This window comes from Nematolebias whitei, chromosome 1 (assembly GCF_014905685.2).
Source record: "Nematolebias whitei isolate Nwh7 chromosome 1, NemWhi1, whole genome shotgun sequence".
NCBI lineage: Eukaryota > Metazoa > Chordata > Actinopteri > Cyprinodontiformes > Rivulidae > Nematolebias > Nematolebias whitei.
Window position 1 is genome coordinate 11684290 of NC_056498.1, and position 5715 is coordinate 11690004.

Sequence of the window (5715 nt, forward strand, 5' to 3'; positions counted from 1 at the left end):
GTGTGTGTGTGTGTGTGTGTGTGTGTGTGTGTGTGTGTGTGTGTGTGCGAGTGCGTGTGCATGTGTGTTTTAGTGTGCTTGTGTGTAAATGTTTGTTGGGTGGTAAAGAAGAGAAAAAGACTGATGAAGTGATGTGGTAACAGATAAATGTAAAAGAGGAAATAGTAAAAAATAAATAAAAATAAAAATAAAATAGCTTTGACACCATTCACCACCACCAGTGCAGACACCTTACCGAGCTGTGCTTTACATTTTATTTACAAATGCCAGTTAATTTACCTCCAGTGTAACAAGCGTTAAACCAGGACTATTCAACTAAACTGCCCAGGGGCCACAGTTACTGAGAGCCAAGCGCTCAGGGGTCAGATATTCACTAGTTCTTATCATTAAGTTACATTGTTTTATAGTTAAAACTATAGTTTCGTTTTAAGAGTGAACCCATTGGTGGACTGAACTTAGCTCACCTGTGGGCCTGACTTGACCCGTGGGCCGTCAGTTGAACAGCCCTGCTTCAAACTAACCTGTTGTTCCTTTTAATAAAGCTACGGAGTGACGTCCCGTTCCCTGAACAACTGACCATTAATATAAAGTTTGTCTACAGCCACCGTAGCTCTGACGCCCTCAGACATGTATTTCTTCCTGATTGGAAACAAAACTCGCCTCCGATCGAGGATCTCTTTAGGAAATTGATCGTTCACACTGAAGTCCGTCCCCCGCAGCTCTCTGCCCCGACCTCTCACCTGCTCTTTTTGTTTAAAGTGCTCAAATTTAGCGATAATTGGTCGAGGTCGCTTGTTATCGGGCTTCTTACCTCCGAGCCGGTGAACGCGATGGAAAGTGATGTTTTTTACCGTCTCACTTGGGAGTTTCAGCTGATGTTGGATAAACTCACGGATCGTAACTTCAGCGTCCTCCTCTGCTCGTTCTGGGATCCCTGAGAAGACAAGATTGTCACGCATGCTCCAAGCTTGAATATCCAGGATGGACTCCTTCATTTTCCTGTTCTCTCCGGTCAGCTGCGACATCTTCTCGGTGAGTTCTTTGACGTTACCCCTCAGAGTTTGGTTCTCTGCAGCGAGCGACGCCACCTGAGCTTGGCTGAACTCCAGAGACTCCCCCAGTGCTTGAAACTCCTTGTGGAGAACCTCCACCAGGGCCAGCCGGGCATCTAAGCTGGTTAGCTTCTTGTCTATAGAGCCCAGGACATCAGTGAAACTTTTCTCTGGACATGTGGATGTGCTTGTTGAGCTCTCCGAATGCGTGCGTTTAGGAGTTGGTGTTGCCGTGGATGTGGTGTTTTTTTGTGGTTTACCCATCACAATGTTTTCAAAACACTCGTCCACGTAACTCTCCACACTGTACAAGGTTTCCTCGTCCAGTTGTGGTTTATTGAAACAATATGTAGAGGTTATTATTAGCAATATTTATTATGCTTGATTGTAATATATTGGCTTGTTTTACCTGAGTTGAATCGTTTGTTTAGCAGTATCCTGCCATGTTACTTACGCAGCACAGCTCTCACGTGACCTCAGCAGCTCATCACCAGGTGCACCCTGATTGCCTGATTGTAACTTTGAAAAACACGGTTCATGGTGAGTCTGGAAGATGAATAAGGGTCAGGGGTCATAGTTAGAGCAGTGCAGCTTCATGCTACAGAGCTTTGCTTTTTGGCTTAGCTTCAGTTTCACTATGACAGACCCTTATTACTGCAGACAAGGCCTTGTTACTTCCACATTTATGAGGTTAAACCCAGAGAGAACTATACTGCGGGAAAACAGACTCAAACTCGTGATATAAATGAAGTGGTTCAGTGATGTGAAATTTACAAAATATATTACAAGGGAACCTGGGAAAAACCTGGGGAAGGAGGGATAGAGAGAATCCAGAATAAAGGAGGAATAATTGGTTAATCTCAGGTTGTTTAGTTCTTACTCAGAGGTGGAGATCTTGATGCACTGAGAGGAGGGTAGCTTATTCCAGGTAGAGGTAAGTTGCAGGGCTGGTGGTGGAACAGCAGCTGAGCAGCTGAAGGTGAGTATGGTTGTTTTGCAGGCACAATAAAGTAGATGAGGGATCTAGGGTTGGAGACTCAGGAGACAAGCACAGTTGGTATGTAATGCTCCAGCAGGGAAAGGAGCTCTTCTGCAGCCTTTTATATTCCTGGAGCTCATTAGGGAAATGAACCACAGCTGTTGTTCATTGGAGCTGTCCAGGAAGCAGGAACCTGAGAAAAAAAGCAGAAACCCTACAGTTACAGCTGTCTTCTTGTGAATGCTTTTGTATGATCCAATTCAACTAAATGCATGCTACCTAATTATTCCTGTAGAAATATTATGAAAGCTGCACTAAAAATACTACAGCTTAATGCACATTTTTATATCGTCATTTATACACAGGTACAATTAGTGTATCAGAATATGACGTATAAGTTAGAGACAAATTAGCACGGGCAGGTTGAAAAAAGTCATTCAGTGCTGCTTTTTGTTTCAGACAGAAAAGAAAAAAAGTGAGTAGAGCATAATGGATGGATGGATGTCCCTGTTCAGGGACTGCAGTCGCTGGTATAGGATCAGGGTGCACCACTGTTGGCCCATTCCCTCCAACGAAGTGTTTCGAACAGATGTAAGTACTCCTGTATACATTTGTCCAGTTGAAGTCAACTCGGCCAGAGAGTCGAATACACCAATCACATTTCTGTACTTGAGGAATTGGCTTTGGAAATGTCAAGAACCAAACACTTTAAATATGAGGCTTCTCAGCATATCGGCAGTCACTACTGCACATCCCATAGCAACAGTGCTTCTTAGATACAATTTTTATGCTTTTTATTTATCGGCACAAACTATGACTACACTGTATTGTATTGTACACAAAGTTCTGTTTTTGTGACATCTGGGTACTTGCTGATGTGACAAATTGTGTAGTGAGCTGTTTTTAAGTTACACTGATCAGTGCTATTCCTGAGTGCTCCTTCCTACTTCCCTTGCTAACATTTTCTAGATTGCTGAACTACTATGCAGGCAAATGTGGCCCAAATCTGATTATTTTGCCCATATGTGACCCATATAGTATTTTTTTCCATGACAATCTGAACGTAAAAAATCAGACATTTTCAAATCCGACACAGGTCTTTTTTCATATGTAGTACTGAATTGGATCCTTATCTGATGTTTTTCAAAGCAATTGCAGTCTGAACGGTCATCTCGCATTTCATTCGACTTTTACATCTAGGTAAGGGTAAACGGATCGATCCGAGTATTAATAATAGTATGGAAACACTGGACCAAACAAGCATGTCAGATAATAACTTATTATGTTCTGATTGCACACTAAACTTCAGAATCACACATGCTAACATGTGTAGCATCCATATTTACTTCCTTAAACACAGTGCTGCATGTGACATCACATTTCATTCTGCGCATGTGGGTCGCTTCAGAAATGTACACAGTTCACACTGGTGTCTGGTGGAGGTCACATTTGAATGCTAATGTGAACGACCACGCCAAAAACAAAACAACACAAACAATGAGTCAGAGCAAGAAATCAGGATTCAGCATTAGGACCGGCAATGTGAATGCAACATAAAACTATCCTGATGCTGCTCAATAATCCAGGTAGATAAATCTAGCAAGGTTAAGTCGGGTCCTCTGGACGAGTTCTTCTTGTTGAACAAGAAGAACTCGTCCAGAGGACCCGACTTAACCTTTTTAGAGTAACATAAAGCTGCTACTCTAAAGTAGTTGAAGATATCAATTTTGGGGGCATCGTATTACCACACACTTATGAATGCTCAAAAGCAGTCTAAGCTTTTAATAAGTTGGTCACACTTACTGATGACTAATCAATGTATCTGATTATCATCAGCAGGCTGCTACTTATCCTCCTAATTGTGCGAATGAAGCATTCCCACTATTGTGATCCATTTTTCTTCCATGCATTTTTTGGCATCTTTCTCATTCCACAATTTTTGTGCTATTTGAACAAATCATATATCAAAACATTCAGCTCATTCAGGAGAAAGGTGCTTTTTTAAATATGTGTCTTTTCTGCCACTTTTTTTTCCTCATAGAAAATGAATTGAGCTCATTTTACATCCTTCAAATCATCTGTTTTCAACATTTTACTGCTCCTTTCACTTTTTGTTCTGGTTTAGCTTCTTTTAGCTTCCTTGTGCAAATTTTAAAAAAAATTCCGCTACTTTCAGCTAATTTCATGTTTTTTTCAGTTGTTTTGTGATCCTTTCAGATTCTTTCTGCTAACTTCTTGCTAATTTCACCTTAATATGCTCCTTTCAGCTTACTTATCCAAGTTTCAACTTTTTCTGCCATTTCAGCTACTATATAGCTGTTTTTATGCAAATTTTAGCTTTTTTTGGCTAATTCCATATTTTTGCACTCATTTCAACTTTTTCAGCCTAATTCAGCAAAAAATGTGCTCTTTCTGCTTTTTTAAAGCTACTATTCAGCTTTTTTTTTTGCAAATTATGCTTTTTTCCATTAATTTCCACATTGTTGTGCTCATTTCTGCTTCTTTAAGCCAAATTGGGCACAACTGTGCTATCTCCTTTTCCTTCTGGTAATTTAAGCTTCTGTCTGCTTTTTCAGCTATTTTTTGCTAATTTAAGCTTTATTAGTTAATTTACTATTTTTTTGTGATAGTTTCTGCTTATTTAACCCAAGTTCAGCAAATGTGTTCTTTCTGCTTTCTTCTACTAATTTAAGTTTATTCTTCCATTTCAGTTACATTTCAGCATGTTTAATATAATTTCAGTTGTTTTTAAGCAAGTTCTTCAGCAATAAGCATTCACACTGCATTTTCACAGGAACTTCAATTCCTCTAGGTACCATTAAAGCTGTAGGACTTGATTAGTGTAGTTTTGTTAATTAAATGTTTTTTCCCCTTGAATGGCCTGATACACACAACGTTAAAATTAAAAGATGTTAAGCTTACCTTTTGCTATCAAATTTGTAATATCACCTTTGGAATCACATGTTTGACTTCACAGAAGCTCAAACAGGAGGGATAATTTAAAATGTTGCTTTGATGGATAATTGACTGATAATTATGCTGCTTTAGGCACAGGAAGCCATTTTGCTTTTACTAGCTGCAAACTGTACCTACCTACAATAAGATTTCTAAAGTGATTTAGAAAATTAAAGTCCATCATTCTGAATAAAAATCAAATGTTGAGTTAAAATACCACGTTTCACCTTTTTTTTTATTCTTTTGGGGTTTTGGAGCGTGGCTACAGATAAGTCTGCCCATTGCCTCTCCCTGGCCACATATTTACTCATTATGTCACTGTTTGTGTCTTCTTATGTGTTTGATTGGAGAAGAGGAGACAGATGTGTTGGATCTGAGCCACAGCAGCTGCACTCCATCACAATCAGAAAGGCTGCTTTAAATACTCTTCTCTCCCTTCTTCCTTCTGCCATTGCCCCATCTGCACTTCACTCTTGTGTAGATATTGGCTCTCTTTTTATCTCCCGTTTTTACGTCGCCTTGGATCACTCAGTGGATGTTCCCTTTATCAGCGGAGTTCATGTCTGTGCCCCTTAGATCCCCTCTGCCCAGCTCCCCCTGGCTTTTTCCCCTTCTCTGTTCAGCTCATCTGACAATCAGGCTTCAGCTTCTTGTTTGCTGCCTGGTCTGATCACCAGCAGTGATCGTCCCCAACTTTAAAAGGATAATCTGCTCATATTTAAAGCAGTG